The sequence below is a fragment of the Ranitomeya variabilis genome, chromosome 1 (genome assembly GCF_051348905.1).
Source record: "Ranitomeya variabilis isolate aRanVar5 chromosome 1, aRanVar5.hap1, whole genome shotgun sequence".
NCBI lineage: Eukaryota > Metazoa > Chordata > Amphibia > Anura > Dendrobatidae > Ranitomeya > Ranitomeya variabilis.
Window position 1 is genome coordinate 307,653,362 of NC_135232.1, and position 27,640 is coordinate 307,681,001.

At 46.8% G+C, this 27,640-nt stretch overlaps 1 long non-coding RNA gene across 1 annotated transcript; it reads left to right on the forward strand.

The window, feature by feature from the left end:
• Positions 1-8,120: 8,120 nt before the first annotated feature.
• On the forward strand, positions 8,121-8,966 carry LOC143793949 (uncharacterized). Its single transcript, XR_013220346.1, has 3 exons — positions 8,121-8,285; positions 8,362-8,442; positions 8,619-8,966. It is a non-coding gene; the product is annotated as an uncharacterized LOC143793949 (long non-coding RNA).
• The last annotated feature ends 18,674 nt before the right edge of the window (positions 8,967-27,640 follow it).

The window sequence follows — 27,640 nt, forward strand, 5'->3', positions numbered from 1 at the left end:
CTTGACTGATCACAAAAATCTGATGTATCTCGAGTCTGCTAAACGCCTTAATCCGAGACAGGCCCGCTGGTCATTGTTTTTCTCCCGCTTTGATTTTGTTGTCTCGTATTTACCAGGTTCAAAGAATGTGAAGGCCGATGCTCTTTCTAGGAGCTTTGTGCCTGATGCTCCTGGAGTCGCTGATCCTGTTGGTATTCTTAAAGATGGAGTTATCTTGTCAGCTATTTCTCCGGATCTGCGACGTGTGTTGCAGAGATTTCAGGCTGATAGGCCTGAGTCTTGTCCACCTGACAGACTGTTTGTCCCGGATAAATGGACCAGCAGAGTCATTTCCGAGGTTCATTCCTCGGTGTTGGCAGGTCACCCGGGAATTTTTGGCACCAGAGATCTGGTGGCCAGGTCCTTTTGGTGGCCTTCCTTGTCAAGGGATGTGCGGTCATTTGTGCAGTCCTGTGGGACTTGTGCTCGAGCTAAGCCTTGCTGTTCTCGTGCCAGCGGTTTGCTCTTGCCCTTGCCTGTCCCGAAGAGACCTTGGACACATATCTCCATGGATTTCATTTCTGATCTTCCGCTATCTCAGGGCATGTCCGTTATCTGGGTGATATGTGATCGCTTCTCCAAGATGGTCCATTTGGTTCCTTTGCCTAAGCTGCCTTCCTCTTCCGATCTGGTTCCTGTGTTTTTCCAGAACGTGGTTCGTTTGCACGGCATCCCTGAGAATATTGTGTCAGACAGAGGATCCCAGTTCGTTTCTAGGTTCTGGCGATCCTTTTGTAGTAGGATGGGCATTGATTTGTCGTTTTCGTCTGCTTTCCATCCTTAGACTAATGGACAGACGGAGCGAACCAATCAGACTTTGGAGGCTTATTTGAGGTGTTTTGTCTCTGCTGATCAGGACGATTGGGTGACATTCTTGCCGTTGGCTGAGTTTGCCCTTAATAATCGGGCTAGTTCCGCCACCTTGGTTTCGCCTTTTTTCTGCAACTCTGGTTTCCATCCTCGCTTTTCTTCGGGTCATGTGGAGCCTTCTGACTGTCCTGGGGTGGATTCTGTGGTAGATAGGTTGCAGCGGATCTGGAATCATGTGGTGGACAACTTGAAGTTGTCACAGGAGAGGGCTCAGCGCTTTGCCAACCGCCGCCGCGGTGTGGGTCCCCGACTACGCGTTGGGGATTTGGTATGGCTTTCTTCCCGCTTTGTTCCTATGAAGGTCTCCTCTCCCAAATTTAAACCTCGTTTTATTGGGCCTTACAAGATATTGGAAATCCTTAATCCTGTATCTTTTCGTCTGGATCTTCCTGTGTCGTTTGCTATTCACAATGTATTTCATAGGTCCTTGTTGCGGCGGTACATTGTGCCTGTAGTTCCTTCTGCTGAGCCTCCTGCTCCGGTGTTGGTTGAGGGCGAGTTGGAGTACGTGGTGGAGAAGATCTTGGATTCTCGCCTCTCCAGGCGGAGGCTTCAGTACCTGGTCAAGTGGAAGGGCTATGGTCAGGAGGATAATTCCTGGGTGGTCGCCTCTGATGTTCATGCGGCCGATTTAGTTCGTGCCTTTCATGCCGCTCATCCTGATCGCCCTGGTGGTCGTGGTGAGGGTTCGGTGACCCCTCACTAAGGGGGGGGTACTGTTGTGAATTTGCTTTTTGCTCCCTCTAGTGGTTACTAGTTTTTTGACTCTGGTTTTTCTGTCATTCCTTTTATCCGCACCTGGGTCGTTAGTTAGGGGTGTTGCTATATAAGCTCCCTAGACCTTCAGTTCAATGCCTGGCAACGTAGTTATCAGAGCTAGTCTGCTGTGCTCTTGTCTACTGATCCTGGTTCCAGTTATATCAGCTAAGTCTGCCTTTTGCTTTTTGCTATTTGTTTTGGTTTTGTATTTTTGTCCAGCTTGTTCCAAATCTATATCCTGACCTTTGCTGGAAGCTCTAGGGGGCTGGTGTTCTCCCCCCGGACCGTTAGACGGTTCGGGGGTTCTTGAATTTCCAGTGTGGATTTTGATAGGGTTTTTGTTGACCATATAAGTTACCTTTCTTTATTCTGCTATCAGTAAGCGGGCCTCTCTGTGCTAAACCTGGTTCATTTCTGTGTTTGTCATTTCCTCTTACCTCACCGTTATTATTTGTGGGGGGCTTCTATCCAGCTTTGGGGTCCCCTTCTCTGGAGGCAAGAAAGGTCTTTTGTTTTCCTCTACTAGGGGTAGCTAGATTCTCCGGCTGGAGCGTGTCATCTAGAATCAACGTAGGAATGATCCCCGGCTACTTCTAGTGTTGGCGTTAGGAGTAGATATATGGTCAACCCAGTTACCACTGCCCTATGAGCTGGATTTTTGTATTCTGCAGACTTCCACGTACCTCTGAGACCCTCGCCATTGGGGTCATAACAGTTACCTGGGGTGTTGCACTAGTCATGACACACAAAGCTATCCACAACCTGTCTCCTCCATACATCTGTGACCTAGACTCCCGGTACTTACCTGCACACAATCTACAGTATGATCCTCACAAGATCTCCTTCTCTACTCCCCTCTTATCTCCTCTTCCCACAATCGCATATGAGATTTCTCCCACACATCCCCCATACTCTGGAACTCTCTACATCAACATATCAGACTCTCGCCTACCATGGAAACCTTCAAAACGAACCTGAAAACCTACCTCTTCCGACAAGCCTACAACCTACAGTAACCACCAAACCTCTGCACAACCAACTGTACCCTCACCTACTGTATTCTCACCCATTCCTTGTAGATTATGAGCCCTCGCAGGCAGGGTCCTCTCTCCTCCAGTCGTGACTATTATTGCTTAAGATTACTGTACTCATTTTTATTATGTACACCCCTTTTGACATGTAAAGTGCCATGGAATAAATGGCGCTATAATAATAAATAATAATAACTTTAATTTCCTGAAATTCGCATGAATTCGAGCATTTTGAGATTCCAAAAACAACTTGTTCCCATAATATTGAAGCATCTGAGTGTGCTAATGGAATTTTGCATTTCTCCACATAATAGCTTGTATCTATGACATCATATGGATTATCATACCTTTTACAATGTTGATCAGTAACTTGGCCATCACAGTTCAGCGGTTCTTAAGGTACCTTCACACTGAACAACTTTCCAACGAGAACGACAACGATCCGTGACGTTGCAGCGTCCTGGATAGCGATATCGTTGTGTTTGACACGCAGCAGCGATCTGGATCCCGCTGTGATATCGTTGGTCGGAGCTAGAAGGCCAGCACCTTATTTCGTCGTTAGGTCAGTGTATATCGTCGTATTTGACATCAAAAGCAACGATGCCAGCAACGAGCATAGGGGGCATGGCAGTGTCTCCTTCTTGCCAGGTAGGCGTGTTGCGTTCTAAATGGAGAAGCCCACAGCCGCGACGGCCAAGGCGTGACCTTGCAGCAGGAACAATGGTAGCTGGGCGTCTCCCTGTGAACGTAAATAGGCCACAGCGGGATCTATAGCATCGTTCCGAAATATAAACCGCGACTCTACTCCTTTGCAGTCACTTGTGCGTTCCCCGCCATCCTCGAGCATCTCCTGAGCGTCCTGGTTGGAAATCCTGCACACAACTTCGTCTTTAATCTTCATCTTGTGAGCGTCCTGGTTGGAAATCAAGAGCTTTGCACCGTCTTCGTTCGCTAGCCTCATAAATCTGTAGGGTTCTTGTCTTGCAAACAATAGAGACTTCAGTTTCATAAGCTCCGTAATCCACTATGCCTACTCCCCTGCACTCACTGCCCGGCGACCGCTCCGTAATCCCCTATGCCTATGCAGCGTCAACAATAAAAAAAAAAAAAAAATCTGCCATCACACCTGCTATACTCACCCTCCGTCGCCATTCCCGCTCCCGGGACGGCTCCATTGCAAGCGGCAGCTTACGGTCCCAGGGAAAGGCGGCAGAGGGTGAGTACCGCAGGACTTCAACGGGACTTGGGAAGGTGAGTAAATAAATATATTTATATGTTAATAAACAAGTCCGATTACTCCCTCCCCTACTCCGTGATCCCCTATGCAGCATCAACAGTAAAAATATATGTCAAAAATAATAATAAAATATTTATTTTTTAAGTCTCTATAGTACGTGTCTCTGTGGCTGGGCAATACACTACGTCGCTGGGCAATATACTATGTGGCTGTGCAATATACTACATGGATGGGCAATATGGGCAATATACCATGTGAACATGCATATTCTAGAATACCCGATGCGTTAGAATCGGGTCACCATCTAGTATATATATATATGTATATATATAATATAACACTGGGAGCGTCACTCTCACTCTGTCCGACGCCTTTATAGACTGCGCAAGCGCCGGCGCAGTCTGGACCCCACAGAGTGACACTCTGTGAGTATGGTATTTTTTTTTTATTTATCGCAGCAGCATACGGGGCATATAATCCTATGGAGCATCTTATGGGGCCATCAACCATAATGGAGCAGTGTACGGGGCATATAATACTATGGAGCATGTTATGGGGGCCATAAACCTTTATGGAGCAGTGTACGGAGCATTTACTATGGAGCATCTTATGGGGGCCATAAACCTTTATGGAGCAGTGTACGGGGGCATATACTATGGAGCATCTTATGGGGGCCATAAACCTTTATGGAGCAGTGTACGGGGGCATATACTATGGAGCATCTTATGGGGGCCATAAACCTTTATGTAGCAGTGTACGGCGCATATACTATGGAGCATCTTATGGGGGCCATAAACCTTTATGGAGCAGTGTACTGCGCATATACTATGGAGCATCTTATGGGGGCCATAAACCTTTATGGAGCAGTGTACGGGGCATATGGATGGGAGCAGCAAATTACAGAACGGGGCGCAGGATGGGAGCAGCACATGTCTTAATGGGGGCGCAGGATGGAGCAGCTCATGACAGGATGGGGACGCAGGATGGAGGAGCACATGACAGGATGGAGGCCATATACCAATATAATAGCTCACCACCCAGGCGTAGAACGGGTTCAATAGCATATATATATATATATATATATATATATATATATATATATATATATATATATATTATACATATATAGATGAAAATCAGGAAAGCGCTAGGGCATAGGACGCTGCGGACTCCCAGGATTCAAATGTTAGACACAGAAGTAGGGTATGTGCATAGATAGATATATTTATTGATATGTTTGATACAGAACTAGAGCATGTACATAGATAGATATATCTTTATGTAGACATTGAGACTGAAAAATGAATTGCATGGGTCATCAACAAAATGGTAGAGGAGAGCACATCAACCCCCAAAAAATATATATTGCATAATACATGGTCCAAGTACACGAGAGCACATCAAACCAAAAAAATGTTATCCATAATACATGGTAAAAGTAATGGCTACAGTTAGCTACTGCTGCTGATGCTGCCATGGGACAGCCCCTGAAAAAGTCACAGTACTTCTCCCTGCAAATCGTCGCATCATCATAGTTCCTTCCAGATCGAAGACTTTCCAAGCCTGAAACCCTGTGCTCGTCTAGACGCCATTCGCCCTGGGTTACATCTCCGTTTGCAGGGTCAACAGAGTCAACATATTGTGGAGGGCTGTATGCACTGGCATCACGGCGGCATAGAAAGTTGAGCAGGATGCAACAAGCAAGCACCACAGAGTCAATAGACGAGAGTTTCATGTTGAGTGCAGTGTGGAAAACCCGAAATCGGTTTGCCATAATACCAAAAGCATTCTCCACAACGCGTCTAGCTCTGGAAAGTCTGTAATTAAAAATGCATCGCTCCGGTGTCAGAGTTCTCTGGGAGAACGGCTTCAGAAGGTTGGGATGCAGTGGGAACGCCTCATCTCCGACAAACACAAAGTTCATGTTTTCAGTTGTGTCGCTGTTGGGCAGCAAGGCCAGTTTGTGTTCTTTCAAGCGGTCCCCAAAATCGGTGTGCTCCAAAACTCCGCCATCAGATACTCTCCCGTTCATCCCTACAGCCACACTTATAAATTCATAGTTAGCATTAACGAGGGCCATGAGAATAATGCTGAAATAACCCTTGTAAATGTAGAAAAATGAGCCGGAGTGTGGTGGTTGGGTGATACGGACATGTTTCCCATCCAAGGCCCCACCGCAATTAGGGAACTGCCATTGCTGCATTGCTGCTGAAATCCATGGGAAATCTGTTTCCAATCATCCGGGGTCTCCGGGAAAGGCATGTAAGTGCGGTGTAAAGCTGAGACGATTGCTTTACATGTCTCTGGGATGATGACGCTGAGCAGGGATCGGGAAATAGCTGCACAGTAATGCAAGTCTTGCATAGACCTGCCAGTCGCCAGGAACCGCAGCGTGACAGCCAGCCTCTCATCCACAGGGACAGCAGCTCGCATCCTGGTATTTTGCCGCCTGATATAAGGATCCACAGCAGCAAGTAGCAAATTAAAGGAATCCTCCGACATTCGCAGGTAGTTCCTGAAATAATGCAGGTTGTTCTCCTGCAGTTCCCTTATTAGGCCCATATGGGACAATTGATTCCTCTTCTGCAGCCACTGTCTAGTCCACATGCGGCGCTGTCGCTTAGTACGAGTGTTCCGCGCGTGAGCCTCCAGCTGGTTGTGAGCTTCAACCAACAACGCAGCCGCTACTATCACAGGTACATCTGAAATAGACATGGCAACCTGAAAAAGCCAAAACAAAAAAAAGAATTAGTAGTTATGATTTGCTAAACTGACACAAGATATCCAATACTGTAATGTAGCATACACACATAACGTTTTTACGGTATATCATACAAACATTAAATACACAGGGCTAATAAGCTGCATTGACACAACAGCCGTACCCCTTAGATTCCCTAAAATAACAGTACAAGCCGCTAAAACGCTGATACCAGGACGCAAAGCGCTGCGGCTTGAAACTGGGAATGGCCAAGAGTGATTTCAGGAGCCGGCGTCACAACCGCGACGCTGTGAAAAAACAGAGACGCTATAACGATGGTGATCGCGCAGCATCACGCCTGAGTCAAGGACCTCCTCTGGGCGTGGTTTGGCGGTGCCGTTCAGCGTTGTCCCTTGAAAATGGCGGCGACCCAGCGTTCAGCTCCTCTGGGGCAAACGGAGCTGAAATTTTTCATTAGAAAAATGTATGGCTGGGATTACGAGGGCTTGAGGACTCGACCTGCCCAGCCGAACGTCCACAAGCGGGAGGTGCTGCGCCGCATCAGTCACATAATGGAGCGGAGGTTCGGCATCCGCCGCAGTGCGCTGCAGCTGCAGAAAAAATGGGCCGACCTCCGCTACAAGAAGCCACAGCAGCTGGCAGAGTTGCGGGCGGAGACAAGGCGAGGCAAGTACCAGTATGGGGGAATTGGGAGACGCATGCTGTCGGGAGGGGGGTGGAATCGTGAGACTCGCGCTCGTGGTTGCCAACTTGTCCTAGAATTCCCAGAAAACCATGTCACATTTTTCTCATGTCCGTATTGTCCAAGAGGAAAATGCGGTGTCCGTGATTAATGGTCAGGTCAGGGGTTCCTAGTGATGCAAAAATACATGTCCCAGGCCAGGCAGACCATTGAACACCAGAGCCCCCAAACAATGCAGAGTATAGCATCACTGGGAAGTGTGATCTCTATTTTCTATATATGCACGTATATTTGGCGACTCAAAATTTCATTTAACTCCTTGCCGCCAATGGCCTAGGTATTTTATTTTTTTTAGTCTGAAGCCCTGTACTTTTGCTGTCTAAACATTGCGGTTCTTTAATGTTTGTGTAGGGAGACAACGGCGCCGACAACAGGCACCAGCACCTCCCCGCACGCCTTCATCTACCACCAGCGGCAGCCCACAGCCCGGGACATCACGTATGTTAAACATCATTCAATGCAATTTAAATAATGCATACGGGACATTAGAGGGGAGCATTTCATTTGGCTCCTAACTTTTGCCGCCAATGGCGCTTTTTTTTTTTTTTATTCTGGAGCCCTGTACTTCTGCTGTCTAAACATTGCGGTTCTTTAATGTTTGTGTAGGGAGACAACAGCGCCGACAACAGGCACCAGCACCTCCCCGCACGCCTTCATCTACCACCAGCGGCAGCCCACAGCCCGGGACATCACGTATGTTAACCATCATTCATTGCAATTTAAATAATGCATACGGGACATTAGAGGGGAGCTGAAATATTGTATACATTACAGGCGCAGTAAGGACCAGGCGCGATAGCGCCCCACCACCAGCTGCTACACCACCCTTCCGCCACTCATCTTCCTCCCCCGGGTCGGCGGCATTCTCCCCAGAGGCCCACATTCGTAAGTGACCAAAACTGCGAGCGCTTCCCAACGGCGTGTTCAATTGTTAACCAGATATGTATTTGCTTCCTTTTAGCTGCTGCAGCTGTGGCCCGAGCCAGGGGCTGGAAGATGAGCAGGTCTTCTTCCAGCGATGAAGAACCGGCGTCCCTTCTCCGTAAGTATACAGACAGTGGGAGGGGTTATCGGTGGGATGTCACATTTGACAACAAAAACACGTTCTCGCCCTCTTGGACAGGACCAAATAGAGTGTGTAGTAAATCTCAGGTTATGTTCACACATACACATTTGCAGCGTCATCACCGTCCGTTCTCCGACCTCTTCTATCCACAGAACCGCCCACCGTGAGAGAGCTGCTGGCCAAGCAGAGGCGGCTGGAGAGGACAGCAGCGCTCCTGCTGGACCAAGTGAAGGAGCAGGGCCGCACGCTGCGACACCTGTTGGGCCGTGGGAGGGTTTAATTTTTTTTTCTTTGTTATTGTTTAAAAAAAAAAAAAGGTTTTATTACAAGTTTTTAAAAAAAGAGAAAAGTTACCGTTATGTTGTGTGCTGTTTTAATTAACTAGCGGAGCAGGCCAGGGCCAGCCAAGCCAAGGCAGACACAAAAGAGTTGGTTTACCTTTCCATATAGTGTGCGCACAAAATGGCAGCCAGCGCAAAAGAGAAAAGAGTTTGCTAACCGCATCCTAAAGTGCCTCCATGTTGTGCGTCCGCTTGCCAGATGCACAAGATGGCTGCCAGAGATGTTTTATACATCATTATACCGTGTACGTAGATAAGCATTGCTGCATAGCCATAACTATACACAAAAGAAACAAACAACAACTACTCAAAGATATTTCATACCGTTGATGAGCAAGAAAAGAATCGATGAAGACGCCTGCAGCATACTGAGTACGGCGTTCCGGACAGAACGTTCACGGGAGAAGAGGATAGTAGCTGGCGGAGGATCGTTCCGGACAGGACGCTGGAAAGGCAGAAGAACGTGTAGACGCAGCTCTCAAACAATATGGAATCAATCGCTGTAGAGTCGCGGTTTATATTCCGGGACGCCGGGACGCCGGGACGTCACATCCTGGGTGTCTCCCTGTGGAGAAACACGCCTATCTGGCTACGCTGCGATCTGTCGGATCGTTACACCCCAGCTGTTTGACATGGAGCTAACAACCAGCGAGAACGGCTGTTTGATATGGAGCTAACAACCAGCGAGAACGATATGTCACTGTATCGCTCCTGCATCGTTCGGAAGTTGGTGTGTTTGACGTCTCTACAGCGACCTTTTCAGCGAAGCTCCAGCGATCGAGTTTCGGTCGGATCGTTGTCTATATCGCTGCAGCGTCGCTGAGTGTGACGGTACCTTTAGTGAATCAGTTTGTACACAGACTAGTTTATCATCTTCAGAGTCACTGGGTGAGTCTCTCTGCTGTAGAGTGTAAGCTATTAGAGTCAGCCGGGTCCTCACTTCCCTGTAGAGTGTGAGATCTGATGGTCTGCTAGGTCCTCTCTCTCTCGATTATAGATTGTAAACTTGTATGGCCAGCAAGGTCCTCCCTATATCTCTCCTGTGGTGTGTAATCTCTTATGATGAGGGGGTCCTCTCTATCTCTTCTATACTGTATAAGCTCTGATGATCAGGGGGGTCCTCTCTCTCTTATATAGTGTAAGCTTTTATGGCTAACAGGGTTTTCTCTCTCTCCTCTCCCCTACATGTCATTTCCAAGCAATTACAAGCTTTCAATTATTGAGATTCGCACAAATTTATTCACCCCAAATCGAATTTTTGGGAAAATGCTCAAAAGTCTGCAAATTCTCATCTGTTTGCTTCAATGGTCAAGTGACTAGCAACTTATGATGGAAATAAAGGTGAATCTTCTCAATGTACACATTACCGCATTGTTTTGGCAAACTACTTTCACATTGAGTGACTGTAGAATTTTCTCTTCAGCCCAGTAAACCCCTTATACTTTTTTTTTCTTCAGCAGCAGCACTTTGCCCGACATAAAGCACAAAATCACAGAATTATACTCTTGACCAACTATATAATTTATTCTAGAGTTAATGCTAGAAATGGCTGGCAACTATTTACCTGCTTTTTAAAAATATTCCAATCATAAATGGAAATTGCCAGTGAAATGACATGTCCAAAAGCATAAATCATAATCTCAAAGTTGAGAAAAAGCTGGCTTCTACGCACTAGTGATTCAAGAGGTGAACCGAAAGTTTTATGGTTACATAATTGTGATCTATGATGTCAGCAGCAGAAGTAAAACTTCACAAACAATGTCAGCAAGCCATGGACGGTAACATGGTGTGGAATGTGACTTGATTAATAGTTTACCGGTGTATCACATAAAAGGCCTGGGAAAAGTGTGGAAAATACTTCTCTTTTTTTCCCTCCTTCCAGTTGGGTTCTGTTTTTTTTTGGTCTCGTATTCTTTTTTTACTCAAATGCATGCGAGTTTGAACACTTTACAATTCTAGACACGAGGATGGCAAAAAAAGACATTTCAGCGCCATTTCACACGCTTTAGAGAGCTGGTTACTGACATTAAGCACAGCCGCATGGGTTTTCTCATAAAGCCTTACAACTATTACATTAAATGATCTAGACCATCTTATCAGGAGGCACTATGAGAGCTACTATATAACATGTAGGCCAGGCCAAGCGTTGCTATTTTAGGCTTTTCCAGCATGGGGATAGAAGGTCAGGGCTTGCAGATCATTCCACAAAGGGTTAGAAAAAATGCCAAATCTGAATGTGGTGTAATACTACAGTGCTGAAGCAGATTCAAAATGGGAGTACTAGTCTTAGGCTGTGAATAATAACACAGGTCTGCAAAAAAATTTTTTTCAAGAGCTGTTTTGGTTATTCCACGTAATCTTAATGTTTTTAAGTGTGCTGAATCCGAAAATTACCTCCGTTTTGTCATAGGACATCACGTTTTCTGACAATTTAAGTAACTATGTTAAATAAGACAACACCTCAAAATAAATGAATATAGACTCATAAAATTAATTTTTTATTACAAATGTTTCATGAAAATCAGTTTTTAACTGCAATGAGCTCACTAACACACACTAAAATTGATTCTTCTTCCCTGTGAGGCTTCTCTGGGTACATTTACGCTTGTGAGTAGCATCTGGAATGTCTCTCTGAAGCGTCCAACAGTAGTCTGCCATCATTGTAATGCTCCATCTTCCCTGGTATCTTCTTTCCATCTCTTTAATGTCCTGGTGGAATCATTCACCTTGCTCTTCACTCACAGCTCCCAAATTTTCAGGAAAGTTGTCAAGGTGGGAATGGAGGAAATGCACTTTCAAACTCATCAGGCAACCTAAAGCTTGAAATGCTTTCAGAATTCGTCCGACGATTTTTTTGAGGTCAGGGTCTTTGTTATTGCCTAAAAATTTCTCTACGACCTCTTTAAATGCAAACCACCCTTCTTTTTGAGGATACGTCATGGTATTGATAAACTCTTGATCAGCTATAAGCCTTCTAATGTCTGGTCCGACGAACACACCTTCCTTCAACTTTGCCTCCGAGAGGCCTGGAAACTCGGTGACCAAGTATTTGAAGCATTCTCCATCTTTTGGAAGTGATTTTACAAATTGCTTCATCAATCCCAATTTTATGTGGAGAAGTGGTAGAAGAACTTTATGGGGAGGAACCAAAGTTTCTCGGAGGACATTTTTTTCACCAACTGTGAGCACCCTCGGCTGCCAATTCATCTTGGTCCAGTGATTTTGTCGGTCTCAACTGTCCCATAGACACAGAAAACAAGGGTATTTGGTATACCCAGCTTGCTGCCCGAGCAGCATGCACAAGACTTTCAAATCCCCGCACACTTGCCAACCGTGATCTTCATATTTAAGTTTACGAAGAACCAATTCCAAGTTCTTGTAGGTTTCCTTGAGGTTTACAGGATTACCTACAGGGATGGAAGCATAAAAACCGACATTGTGGAGTAAAACTGTTTTGAGACTTCTTTTTGAAGAATCTATAAAAAGACGCCATTGCGCTGAATCATATTGGATTTTGAATTGACCCATCAAACCTTCGACATCGATGCAATAAACCAACTTATCTTCCTGGGCAAAGTAAGGAACAAACTCATTTTCACGATGTCTGAACCATGAAAAAGACACTCCTGGCAACAATAAATTCTTGCTTTTGGGCCTTGATCCGAGTAACTCAGCGGCATCTTTGGGACGATTCAAGTCTCTTACCAAATCATTCATCTCCTCCTGGATGAAACAACTTGATTCATCATCTGGTTCAGGTATAACTCCACCTTCATCGGAGCTAGTTATGTCTTCCAAGGCAGCAGGGGCCTTGGGTACTGGTATATCTGTGCCATAGGGGATGGGACAAATTGCTGAGTGAATATTGGGGTATGAAATGGAATGCTTCCATTTTGAAATATACCCTTTCACATCGCATGAACAAAAGTAGCAATCGTCACTATGGTTCTTTTGCTCTCGCCATACCATAGGAATCCCATGACGGAAAGCTTTTTTCTCACCCTTGAACCAATTTCGGAGGTCCTCCACCCACCGTTTGCTAGTTATCTCTTCCAAGGTAGCAGGTTGCCTTGGGTACTGGTATATCTGTGCCATAGGGGATGGGACGAATTGCTGAGTGAATATTGGGGTATGAAATGGAATGCTTCCATTTTGAAATATACCCTTTCACATCGCATGAACAAAAGTAACAATCGTCACTATGGTTCTTTTGCTCTTGCCATACCATAGAAATCCCATAACAGAAAGCTTTTTTCTCACCCTTGAACCAATTTCGGAGGTCCTCAACACACCGTTTGCACACTTTATGAGGCGCCCAAGCTTTATCTTGATCTCCAAGCTTTAGTCCGAAATATGCGAAGTATACTTTTTTCACAAAGTTTTTCACAAAGTTTGTGAAATCTATGAAATAACACATGACATACTAGGCAGTCAGGTCAGGTACCCATCCAATTTGAGATTACCTTGACGTTTGGTGGATGGGCTCACATTTTTTGGCCAAATCTTGTGCTAAGCATCTCATGTGTTTTTTCATAGATTTCACAAGCCATTAAGCTATTCACATTTCATGTATCACACATTTCCTTGCTTTAGTACAGTTGAGTGACAGACCAAACATTCAGTGTCTCCCTCCCCCACACCACCTCCTCTCTTCGCACCTTGTCTGTCGGTGTTCCTCAAGGCTCTGTTGTAGGACCCCTACTCTTCTCCATTTACACCTTCGGCCTGGGACAGCTCATAGAATCTCACAGTATGCAGTATCATCTCTATGCCGATGTCATGCAGATCTACCTATCCGGACCTGATCTCACCTCCTTACTTACCAAAATCCCACACTGTCTGTCTGCTATCTCGGCCTTCTTTTCTGCTCGCTTTCTAAAACTGAACATGGACAAAAAAGAATTCATCATCTTTCCCCATCTCACTCTGCCCCTCCACCAGGCCTATCCATCAATGTCAATGGCTGCTCACTTTCCCCAGTCCCACATGCCCGGTGCTTCGGGATGATCCTCGACTCTGTCCTTTCCTTCAAGCTACATATCCAAGCTCTTGCCTCCTCCTGCCATCTCAAACTCAAAAATATTTCCTGGATCTGCTCATTCCTTGACCACAACACCACAAAAATACTGGTGCATGCCCTTATCATCTCCCCCTTGACTACTGCAAACTACTACTCTCTGACCTCCCCTCTAGCACTCTGGCACAAATCCAATTCATCCTACATGCTGCTGCCAGACTAATCTACCTGTATCCTTGCTATTTCCCAGCCTCTCCCCTATGCCAAGCCCTTCACTGGCTTCCTGTCACCCAGAGACTCCAGTTCAAAACCCTTATAATGACATACTAAGCCATCCACAACCTGTGTCCTCCATACATCTGTAACATGGTCTCCCAATACTTACCTACACGCCACCTCTGATCCTCTCAAGATCTCCTTCTCTACTCCCCTCTCATCTCTTCTTCCCACAACAGCATCCAAGACTTCTCCCATGCTTCCCCCAAGACTTCTCCCATGCTTCCCCATACTCTGGAACTCTCTACCCCAACACATCAGACTCTCGCCTAGCATAGAAACCTTCAAACAGAACCTGAAGACTCATCTCTTCCAACAAGCCTACAAGCTGCAGTGATCCTCACCTACTGAACCGCTGCACAACCAGCTCTACCCTCTCCTAGTGTATCCTCTCCCATCCCCTGCAGATTGTGAACCCTCGCGGGCAGGGTCCTCCCTCTTTATGTACCTATGTGCTTTGTTTTTTGCTCATGTTTAATATATTTTGTCTATATTTGCCCCTTTTTCACATGTAAAGCGCCATGGAATAAATGGAGCTATAAAAATTTATAATAATAATAATTCTGGCCTTAAGTTCATACACACGAGACACAGCAGATCTGTTGAGGAGAATTGAGGGTTTAATTCTGGATTCTGACACCATTCTTTGTAGTAATGACATTGAGGTCCTTTATTCATCAATTCCTCATCAAAAAGGGCTTGAGGTGGTAGATTACTATTTGAGAAGCAGAGGACGTCATTTGAGTAATCATAATAATTTGGTACTTGAGTATCTTGATTTTTTATTGATGCACAATTGCTTCACCTTTGACGGTAGGTACTTCCATCAGCTCAGGGGCACAGCGATGGGAAGCCCCTGTGCCCCATCGTATGCTAATTTGCTCCTGGGTTGTTGGGAGGAAACTATAGTGAGACTAGCATTGAAGGCAATGACAGGGCCCTATTGTGGCTAAGATTCATTGATGATGTCTTTGTCATATGGAGGGGTACAGGTGACTCCCTCACTAAATTTGTTGCCAAACTCAATTCTAATGATCTGGGACTCACTTTCACATTTGAGTGGAATTCATTGAAGCTTCATTTCCTGGATGTATTGATTGAAAGGATGTCTGATGGCTCTTTGGGCACCAGTATCTATAGGAAATCCACTGCCACGAACTCCCTTCTGAGATGGGAGAGTGGGCACCCTCTAGCACTGAAAAAGGGCATCCCTAAAGGGCAGTACATGAGAGTATGCAAGAACTGTTTGGATAATAGTAATTTTGTGAGACAGGCACATGACCTTCGGAACATATTCCGTGACAGGGGGTACCCTGATCTGGTTCTGAGAGGGGCCTTTAATGAAGTCAAATAGATGGAGAGAATTGACTTACTGACCCCAGTCCCGGACAAAAAAGATGACTATTCGGGCCTTCGGTTCATAACTACATTCAATAATGGTGCTAGTGATCTGAGGCAAATCTTGAAGAAGCATTGGTCAAAATTAAAAATGGATTGAGACATTGGTGACCTTTTACCAGCATTTCTCCAGATTAAGTTTCAAAGGGGCAAGTCCTTAAAGGATCGGCTGGTACGAAGTCACTTTTCCCAATCACCACAGAAATCCTGGTTAACCTCTAACATCACTGGATGATCCAAATGTAGCGGTTCCTTAGCCTGTAAAAACATTGAAGTAGGTACATTTTTCTTTTCAGCCAACAAGAAAGATAAGTTTGAGATTAGGTCTTTCATTAACTGTAGAAGAGAAGGCATCATTTATAGAGCAATCTGCAGTTGTGAGTTAATCTATGTTGGTCAAACAATTTGAAAGTTTAGGAGGAGAGTTGGAGAACATTTAAGAGACATAGTGAAAAAGAGGGACACCCCACTAGCGAAACATGTGAATCTTGCCCATGGAGGTAACATAACCTCGTTGAAATTCATGGGTACTGAGAAGATTAATAGACCATTATGTGGTGGTGATTGGGATAGGTTGATATTGCAACATGAGACAAGATGGATTTATAGATTGGGCTCCATCTACCCAATATGGTTGAATGAACAACTATCCTTTGCCTCTTTTCTTTGAATTTGAGGGTGCTCGTAGGGTCCTCCAGTAAGGGTGTGCTGCCGCCGAGTGGGGGGGCGCCACTGCGCAGGTCTAGGGTGCCAACCTCCGCTGACAGGTAGGGTGCATTAAATATAGGGGTCAGTATTAGGGAATTGTGCATGCCTTTTACTTTTCCTTTCCTTTTCTCTTCATAGTGGCGGTGTGATTTACTCCTGTTGGGGCTGGTGCCCGAACTGCTCTATTGATTTCCTTTGATCTCTTTGTGCCTATTTTATGTCTTAACGCGTAGGGAGGTGGTCCTACATAGGAATGGTTTGAATAATCCTGTATTGACCCTACGGATTCCTGTTTAACTGAAATAGGAGGTTTCATCTTCCATGGGGCATCTTCATTATTTGGTGAGACTGTTCCAATTATTTTTGTACCTCCTATTTCTTCTCTTTTGATATAATCTGCATGATCATCAGTTGCACTGATTTTTTCAATGAGGTAAATTTGGTTATGTTGATTTATATCATTGGTAGTGGTACCATCACTTTTTCTAACCTATGTACCATGTTTCCCATCTCTGATTTAAGTTAAATGTCTACCAGTTCTAATGGGTATTGTATGTTAAAGGTCGGTGAAGGAGTCTGTCTATACTAATTAGTGGTCTCTAGACTTATAATAAGGTCCTTAGTTGGTTAGTTGAGGCTAAATTGATGTCGGATTTCATGTTGTTGTGTCATGTCATTTAAATAGTTTTATTAAATGTTACGTTTTAAGTTCCCACTTTTTACTATTTTTTTGAGTGGCGCTGGCCTACAGCAGGACATGGGCCGAAAGTATCATGCGACCTGCTGGAGTAAGTGACATAGCACAGAGCCGAGGCTTCGGCCTCCACCACAGCTGTTAACATTACTGTCATCCTGAGGACGCCAATACCGTTAACAGAATCACAATTGATGCGGCCCATCTGGCATTTGCCAGAATTGCCACATGGTCAGCTGGCCTTGATCATTACAAACTGTGACCTCCAATGCCTAGTCATAGCCGATGTCCTATTCTAAAGTAATGACTGTGGAAAGAGGAGGCACTAAGGATCGAATGGCAGGCAGTGGGCACTAGAGGCAGTGTGGGAGCCAGGACAGGTTAGCAGTAAGGTATTAAGTTTTATTTTTAACCTTCTTCTGGCCCTAAGCAGCTGACAGCCATTTTGCTGAATTCATGCTGAGCAAATTACTAAATACCTGTATTCTGAAAAATACAGATTTTTGTAAAAATTTGAGTAGAATTCAATTCTACTCTAATAAATTCACCAATCTCTACTCAGCTTCAATGTAAGTTACATAGATGCTATTATTTTATAAAAAAAAAAAAAAAGCTCCTGTCAAATTTTTGCAAATAATGTAATTTTTTCCAAAAGCAAAATTTATTGTAAATTATAAAAAATTATTTTAATTCTGTGAATTAAATTTTCTTCATTAAAATCTTACATTTTTGCAGAAATTGTTATCGACTTCTTGGGGCTCGTGATCTGGTGTATTACCAGGGTAAGCGGTGCTTCCCTGCTTGGTCAAGCTTTCACAGAGAGGAAAAGCCAAGTCTTGATATTCTGAAATGCAATTTTCTTTAACAAAATGTTTATTTTTTTCAAAATTGTGCATGATTTTCTCATGTGCCACTCCCTTTCTTGTGCCACCACTACAGCTACAATGAATAACCAAGGGAAGAGCAGCGATTGCAGTATATATTACTGTACATGATGGACCATATATTTTATCTGCTGCTGCACGGACTTGATGCACATCAGCAAATAGAGACGTACTATTTGAACCATTACTGTGTCCTTTCTCTGGCAGATAGCTTGAGACCAGTAGCTTAGCTACCGGGGGGCAGAGGCGGCGGTGGGACAGGGCCCCGCACTCTGAGGGGGCCCACCCAGAGCTATGCCATGTAACTGTATTGGCGTGTGCAACATTCTGCAGCAGACAGGGAGACACGATCTCACTGCTCTGCCGCCCGGCCGCTATGGGGCCTCTGAGGAGGCGGTGGGGGCCCTGTGCCAGCAGTGGGCCCCCGCCCATCATTGCAGGGTCAGATTTATCGGCTAGATGCCAATACAGCTGACCACATTGATGAGAGAGGGAGCGTTACACTCCTTCGCTCATCATCCCCCTGTCAGCGTCTGACCTCACCGATGCCAACACTAACAGGGGGTCGCGATGACGTCAGTACTCGGCGCCCGCTGTCTGGAGATGAGCAGGTACTCAGAGCACCGCGGGAACAAGGAGGAAGAAAGGTAAGTATTGAATTTTTCTTATTGGGTGCATTATACTGTGTTGGCTACCTAATGGGAGTGCATTATACTATACAGACTGCCTAATGGGGTGCATTATACAGTACTGGCTGCCTATGAGGGTGCATTATACTGTACTGGCTGCCTATGGGGGTGCATTATACTGTACTGGCTGCCTATGGGGAGTGCATTATACTATACAGGCCTATGGGGAGTGCATTATACAATACAGGCCTATGAGGAGTGCATTATACTATACAGGCCTATGGGGAATGCATGATACTATACAGGCCTATGGGGAATGCATTATACTATATTGAGGACTATCTGGCACATTACAGTATAGGGGAGCTGTACAGGGGGGAAACTCAGGACATTATTCAATGTTAAGAGGGCACTTATTATTATAGGGGAACTCAAGTTACTGTGACTGTCAAAGGGGCACACACGGCAATATTACTTTGTATGGAGCAAAATGTGGGCACTGTTTTCTAGGGCACTTGAACCCAGCATTAATATATTCTATAGGGTTGCTTTAGAATTTAGAGGGCACAGAGAACCACACAGCAGGTACAGTAAAAGGGACACATACGGCAGCATCATTGGGGTACTAGTAGGATGAGGAGTTTGTGCAGGTAATGTGCTGAAAATATGAGAAGTGAAATGTGTCTTTGTTGTATTCTCTGCAGATGAGTCCTGGGTTGAAGAAGTTTTGTCAGTCTGGGCCAGATGCAAAAGACCGGAAAAGTGTACAACTCTATCAGAAAGAACGTCAGCGGTAAGTCACCATCTGTAACTGTACTTTGATCTGTTATATGTTCTGCAGGGCTGGTATTTACCACTGACCATATGGCGGTAATATCAATGTTGCTCTTTGTATAGAGATTATTTTCAGCAACATCGCTGTCATCTGCTGAGGTCCTCCTCCACTATTAGGGTGCGTCACCCAGTTGTAATCAAGGTTACCTGGTTAGGGGCCCACTCAGAAGCTTCGCCCCCCCTGAACCAAAACCCTGGCTATGCCTCTGCTTAAGCCCATAAATTCAGAGTGGTGCTGCATTTTTCTTTCAGGGAGTGTACCTACCTGCAAATCTAGCACTCTTGATAACAGCTTTTTCCCAGGGAAGCAGAATATGTAAAATAAAAGTAACATACCATATATACTTGAGTATAAGCCGAGATTTTCAGCCGATTTTTATAGGCTGAAAGTGCCGCTGTTGGCTTATACTTGAGTCATTGTTCCAGGGGGTCGGTGGGTGAGGGGGAGTGGCGGCTGTCAATCATACTCACCTGATCCCAGCGCATCTCTGCATGTCCCTGCTTCTCCGGTGCCCGCAGCTTCTTCCTGTGTTCATCGGTCACGTGTTACCAGTCATTAAAGTAATGAATAAGGACGCGACTCCACTCCCATAGGGGTGGAATCACATATTCATTACTTTAATGAGCGGTATCAGTGACCGCTGAACACCGGAACAAGATGCCGGCGTCAGAGACCATTGCATCGGAGAAGTTGCCAGGGACCGCGCCAGGAGGTTGAGTATAACGGGGGTGAGCATTGAGATATTCACCTGTCCCCGTTCCATCGCCGCACTGTGTCTTTCGCGTTTTCTGGCTGTGACGTTCAGGTCAGAGGGCGCGATGACGTGTTTAGTGTGCGCGTCGCAGCAGTGAAATATGGACAGGTGAATATCACAAGTGACGGTGTCCCCGTCTGCTCAGGTCAAGAGGTGAGTATGTCATTTTTTTTTAATCGCAGCAGCATTATATGGGGCAAATGTTTCTATGGAGCATCTTATGGGGCCATTATTAACCTTTATGTAGAATCATATGGGGCACATTTTCTATGGCGCATCTTATGGGGCCATAATCAACCTCTATGCAGGATTATATGGGGCATATTTTTGTATGAAGCATCTTATGGGGCCCATCATAAACTTTATGGAGCATTATATTGGGCATATTTTATTATGGAGCATCTTATGCGGCCCATCATGAACTTTATGGAGCATTATATGGGGATCCTGATTCAATATGGATATTCAAAAACACTTAACCTACTGATGTCTCAATTAATTTTACTTTTATTGGTATCTATTTTTATTTTTGAAACTTACCAGTAGCTGCTGCATTTTCCACCCTAGGCTTATACTCGAGTCATTAAGTTTTCCCAGTTTTTTGTGGCAAAGTTAGGGGTCTCAGCTTATACTCGGGTTGGCTTATATTCGAGTATATACGGTAAACAGAATACAAACATTTTACTTTTTTCATACCTGTTTTATTACTAGCTCAATTTAGCAACTGTACATTCCACAACAATACTGGAACTTTTTCCTTTCAGGGCATGTCCTACTTACCAGTGAAGCATTCTTAGTTATGGCTTTTTGTCAGAGACTGTGGTTGGGGGAGTTGGTAAATATTGTTTTAAATAAAGAAAAATAAACTATAAATAATAGAACATGTTTTACTTTTTTCATATCTGTTTTACTAAACCAATTTCAAGTTGTGTACTTACCTGCCAATGTAGCATTCATCTTATTGGCTTTTTGTCAAGGAGGGAGAATACGTTTTAAAATTTGCTGAAGGACCAATTTGTTGCAGTATGCAAGCTCTGCTGTGGCAAAATAAACCTTCTCGTGGCACAATATGACTATGAACTACATCTCTCCATCAGCTTATATAATAACTACATTACATGCTGACGTGCTGTGAAGGCCAACTGACCAGCAAGATTAGAATGGATAAAGCTATCATACTTCTCATTATGATCATCTTTCTGGTAGCAAGTTCACATATAAAGTAATTTCCGATCCTTGTAATTGATGGTGACCTGGCACTACTGCAGCACCCCAGAGTCCTGGTTGTTGCAGTGCTGTGGCTCCGCCACTACGGGGAGCTATGGTGCGTCTGATTGCACTAGGGAGTTTCTCTGATCAGGTACACTCACACCACACTTCACACTCCGGCCACCAGGGGGGGTGGTCCTATCTAGTAGGCCACTCCTCACAACTCTGGTAAAACTGGGGGTTGGACAGGAAGACAGGGAGAAGTAGCTGGGAAGAGCTAGTGAGAGGACCTGTCAGGGATGGGATCCTGGCAGACTCCTCAGAGCAGAACTAACCAGTAAACAACGGGAATACAGAAAAGGAGAAATACCAGAAGGGGTCTTGCTGTTAGACCGAGGCAACATCCTTCTGAGGCGCAAACAGTCGGTGGCCGGAACGCCGAGCAAGTAAGAGACTTTAAGTACATTGCAAACCACGGCAGGGCAGCTAACTACAGGTTGGCTGTCTCACTTAACACCTAAGCAGACAACGGAGGCAGCTGTGGGAGAGGGGCGACTCTAGGGTCCCGGAAGAACTCCAGGCCTACCCCGTCATACGGGTGCGTCCTACCATATCAACTGGAGGACGGAGAAGGAACAGTAGAGACAGAAAGAAACAGTTGTGAGGACTATCCCGGGAGCTCAGCAGGGAAGAACTACAACACACAGCGCTAGAAGGTAGATACTGATTCCCACCTGTAAAGAGAGCTCCTGATGTGTCGTTGGACCGGCCGGTCTCTGAAAACCCAGTTAACAGCGCTCTGGACTGAGGTCTCCCACATCTTCAGTAAAGAGGTAAAGAGACTGCAACCTGGTGTCCTCGTTATTTACCGCGACCTGCACCCCACAACTGCACCGCTATACCACCGTTACAACATCACTTATTCTACCGGACATCCCCCACTGACAGACAGGGCCACGGACCGGGTCTAGCCACCGTGACAACCCCAGGACTGTGACCCAGAGGCCCGGCTCCGGGTACCCCTAGGCCCTGCGGCGGTGTGGGGGCGCTCCAATTCTTGGCGTCACGAACAGGATCTACTTAAGCCTGAAGAATCAGGTCATGTGTGCCTAGAGACTGTGATTTGTCGTGCTTGAACTGTACTTTATTGAGAGAACTGTGTGCTACTGCTTGCCGCGGAAAGTTACCGCCAAAATTCGCCATTGCCGCGCGTGGAGGGAGGAGCCTTAGCTACGTGGGCGGGATCGGCCAAAAGAAGCGCGGAATGGAAAGCGCGGTGAGACGCCAATCCCGGAAGAGGAACTCCGACCTCCAGCAGGTTAGTGGGAGGAAGGGACGGCCATGTCCGAGTCGGGAGGAGAGGAGGTGGCGGTCGCAGCCGCGGACGCAGGGGCAGCTCCGGTCCCCGCAGCGGGCGAAGCCGCGGCCCTAATACCACCACTGGCTGCCGCAGAACCCGCTGCCCCCATCAGCCAGTCGGACACTGCCGCTAATGCGAAAGCCATAATGCCCTTCTCCATGCCCTACCTGCCCGGAGCGGCCTGGCTCCCACGATACTCTGGGGAGGCGCATACGTTCACTGACTTTAAAGAAGGGCTCTGCAGCCTGCTCGAGTTCTATCCCCTAACCGAGCCTCAGAAGGTCCATATGATAACCGGTCAACTCTTTGGGGCGGCTCTGAGAGAAGTGAAATCCTGGCCCGCTGAGGATAAAGGAACTGCACAACAGATTTTTGCCAAGCTTAAAGCCACCTTTGATACTCGCACTGCCACAGAGATTAAACTGACTTTCTATGGATGCAAACAGAGGTCGCAGGATAGCTTACGGGACTATGCCCTTAATCTCCAGGAAGCGATGCGGGCCATTAAGCAGAGTGACCCCGGCAGCATGCAGGATGAGGATAAAATCCTGAAGGAGCGGTTCATCGAGGGGCTCCTGTGCAGTCACCAGCGGGGCCAATTGCACTTCCTGGCCATGCAAAATCCAGACTTGACTTTTGCGCAGTTTAAAGATAAAGCTATCCAGGCATTGCAGGAGCGACAGCCCAGCCGCGCAGTACCACCCAGGCGCCCCGCTCTCACCTACCACCAGGAGGTGGCATCGGATACCCCAGTTGCCGTGGAGGCCGACGCCCAGAGCTTCGAGGACGACTCCCCTGCAGGACTCCATCTCCAGATGCAAGAGCTAACCAAGAGCGTTGCTGCCCTGGCCCGGACGGTGCAGTCCCTACAGGAGGCCCCCAAAGAGAAGATCCAGTTGGCTTCCAGCCCGGAGGATGTCCCTTGGATGCGACGGAGGAGGACTCTGCCGACCAGGAGCCGGCCCGACGATCGCTTCCACCAGGATGGACGACCCATCTGCCGCCGCTGTCATCAGGTGGGCCATCTTGCAAGGTACTGTCCTTTAAACAAGCAACCCCTGGGGCAAAGGGCCAACCCCCAGGAGTAGGACGGTCAGGCCCGCAGCATTGGAGAACCAAGTATATTGGAGGACGACCAGTTCTCCCTGTAGTGATTGATGGAATCCCCTTGAATGCTTTGCTGGACACCGGTTCTCAGGTGACGACTATACCTTACGTGCTCTACAAACGGTATTGGGAGGACGCTGATATTACTCGTGGCCCTGACGATGATTTCACCATAATCGCCAGTAATGGTCAGCCGTTGCCACAAGTGGGGTATAAAGAGGTCACCATCAAAGTGGGGCGGGTGGAATTGAAAGCCCAAGGGATTGTGATTGTAGATATTGATCGTCGAGAATGTAATCCCATGATGACTCTTGGTACTAATGTTATAGAAAATTGTCTTGCAGAAGTGATTGTTTTGTTACAACAGGTGGCAGAAACTGCTGGCCACAGTGAGCAACGTGCCCTGCAGAAGGAAATCAGAGCTCTGATGCAGAGACAGCAGGTAGAGCTGACTGGTGGTGAGATTGGTCGTGTCACTGTGAGTGATTCGAACCCCATCGCGATACCCCCCAAGAGTGAAATGTTAATATGGTGTCGAGCAGCCATAGGCCTCAGGGGTAAGGACTACCAGGCCTTGGTAGAACCCGTATATTCAGACAATAGGCCTACTGTTCTGACAGCCCGGGGGGTGGTCGACGTTCGACAGGGGAGAGTGCCCGTACGTGTCCTCAATTGTGGGGAGGAAGAGGTCCACCTAGCCAAGTATACCACGCTCGCCAAACTGTTCACTGTCAATAATAGTGTAATACAGACACCTGAACCCTTAGTCCCGTCAAACGTGGCGGAGGACAAAGGTTCTGCAGGGCACTCGAAAGACTGGTGTCGGGAATTGCATGTGGGCACTGACTCTACCCCATCTCATCAAATACAGGGGGCTTACAGGGTGGTACACGAGTACGAGCAGGTATTCAGCAAACACCCCTCAGATTTTGGGCAGGTGAAAGGGATCAAACATCACATCCCCACGGGAGATCACCGACCCATAAAAGAGAGATATCGCCCTGTACCCCCAGCTCATTACCAGTGTGCCAAGGACATGTTACGGGAAATGAAGGAGGCTGGGGTGGTGAGAGACAGCTGTAGCCCCTGGGCAGCTCCGTTGGTCCTTGTTAAAAAGAAAGATGGTACAATGAGGATGTGTGTTGATTACAGGCAGTTGAATCGCATTACACATAAGGACGCATACCCACTGCCCAGGATAGAGGAGTCTCTGGCTGCCTTAAAATCTGCTAACTACTTCTCTACCTTAGATCTCACCAGTGGGTACTGGCAGGTTCCTGTAGCGGAGGCGGACAAAGAGAAGACGGCCTTCACGACGCCAATGGGCCTCTGTGAGTTCAACTACATGCCCTTCGGATTGTGCAATGCTCCCGGAACGTTCCAGAGGATGATGGAGAGCTGCCTGGGACACCTGAACTTTGAAACCGTGCTGCTATATCTGGATGACGTTATAATCTTCTCTAAAACCTACGAAGACCATCTGAAGCACCTGGCCGAGGTGTTTGAAGCCTTGTCCAACTTCGGCCTGAAAGTGAAACCGTCCAAGTGTCATCTGCTGAAACCTAAAGTGCAGTACCTGGGCCATGTGGTGAGCGCTGAAGGAGTGGCCCCAGACCCCGACAAGGTCACAGTGATCAAGGACTGGCCAAAGCCTAGTGACCTCCACGAAGTCCGGCAGTTCCTCGGGTTGGTAGGTTACTATCGGAGATTCATTAAGGATTTCACCAAGAAGGCCGCACCCTTGCAAAATCTGCTGGTGGGCCAACCAAAGAAGACCAAGGGGAGGAAAACCCCCTTTGATTGGAACGAAGAGCTGGAGGAATCCTTCACCTGTTTGAAGTCGGCACTGACGGGAGAAGAGATACTGGCTTACCCCGAATACGATCAACCGTTTGTGCTGTACACAGATGCCAGTAATGTGGGATTAGGAGCCGTGCTGTCCCAGGTTCAGAACGGCAAAGAAAGGGTGATCGCTTACGCCAGCAGGAAACTCCGTCCCACGGAAAGGAACCCTGACAACTATAGTTCCTTTAAGATGGAATTCCTGGCCCTCGTCTGGGCAGTGACAGAGAGGTTTAAGCACTACCTGGCCTCTGCGAAATTCACCGTTTTCACGGACAACAATCCGCTAACGCATCTGGATACTGCCAAACTCGGGGCTTTGGAACAGCGGTGGATGGCCCGGCTGTCCAACTATGATTTCACCATCAAATATCGGGCAGGGCACCAGAATGCCAATGCCGATGCTCTGTCCCGAATGCCCAATTTACCAGAAGTGGGAGAAGACCCAGAGGCACTTGAAGAGGTGGAGCTGCCTGCCTTCCATCGCTCCAAAGCCACTCAGAACTCTCACCATGTGAAGAACAGCCACAAGAACCAACCGGATGCCACGCTGAATCCCCTGCCCCACCACGGATGGGCAGAAACCCAGGATAGTGATCCCGCGGTCCGTCAGGTGAAGGAACTCTTGACGCAGGCTGGCGTGCACCCTGGCCCAGATGATCCACAAGAGACCCAACAGCTGTGGAAGGGGAGAAGCAAACTGTTTATCCATGATGGCAAGTTGTGCAGGAGGAGCATCGACCCACGTACTCATGAATTGGTGTGGCAGATAGTGGTGCCAAGGCGAGATGCGCCCATGGTTCTGGGAGCCTACCATGATGGAGCCGGACACTTCGGATGGAAGAAGCTGGAAATGCTGCTCCGAGGGAGGTTCTATTGGATTGGCATGAAGAGAACCATTGAGAAGTGGTGTCGGGAGTGTGGTCCATGTAGTCTGCGCAGGAAGGACCGTGACAGTCAACGGGCCCCCCTGCGGCCTATCATCACCAAACGGCCGCTCGAACTGGTCGCGCTGGATCATGTGAAGCTGACACCTAGCCGGTCGGGCTATATCTACGCCCTTACCATCGTGGACCACTACTCCAGGTTTTTGGTGGTTGTGCCTGTCAAGGATCTAACAGCTAGGACTGCCGCCAGGGCCTTCCAGCAGCACTTTTGTAGGCCCCATGGCTACCCAGAGAAAGTACTGACCGATCAGGGGCCTGCATTCGAAGCGGAAGTGTTCCAAGAATTCTGTCAGTTGTACGGGTGTAAGAAGATCAGAACTACACCGTACCACCCTCAAACCAACGGGATGTGCGAGAAGATGAACCAGGTGGTAATTGATTTATTGAAGACCTTACCGGTGGAGGAACGGAACCTGTGGCCGACAAAGTTGCCTGACTTAGTGGATATGTACAATCACATCCCCGTAAGTTCCACCAACTGTACTCCAGCGTACCTGATGCGAGGAAGATCTAGTCGGTTACCCGTTGATTTGGACATGGGGGTCCTAGTACCCGAAGATACCTCGCCGGATGCAGATTGGGATGCAGAAAGGCAGCGAAGGTACCGCGAAATACAGGAGTGTGTAGAGAGAAGTCTCGCCCAGGCCAGGCAGAAACAAGAAAGGGACTACTGTCATGATCTCTGCAGGCAGAGATCATAGCAAGCCTATAGAGGGACAAGCTCTCGGAAGATGGAACTATACTGACCATGAACTAAGCCTGCCGCGCAACTAGAAATAGCCAGGTAGCATTTCCTATTTATCGCTAGATGCCCAGCTCTGGCCTAAGACCTAAATAGCTAGCAGAGGGAAATATAAGACCTGGCTCACCTCTAGAGAAATATTTCCAAAGAAGACAGTAGCCCCCCACATATAATGACGGTGAGTTCAGATGAAACAACAAACGCAGCAGGAAAATAGTCTTAGCAAATTTGAGGTCCGCTTACTAGATAGCAGAAGACAGATAGTATACTTTCATGGTCAGCAGAAAAACACTAACAAAACACCATCCAGAGATTACCTTAAACTCTGGCATTAACTCATAACGCCAGAGTAGCAATCCCTGATCAACGAGAGCTTTCCAGACACAGTAACAAAACTTCAGCTGTGAACTGGAACAAATAGGCAAAACAAA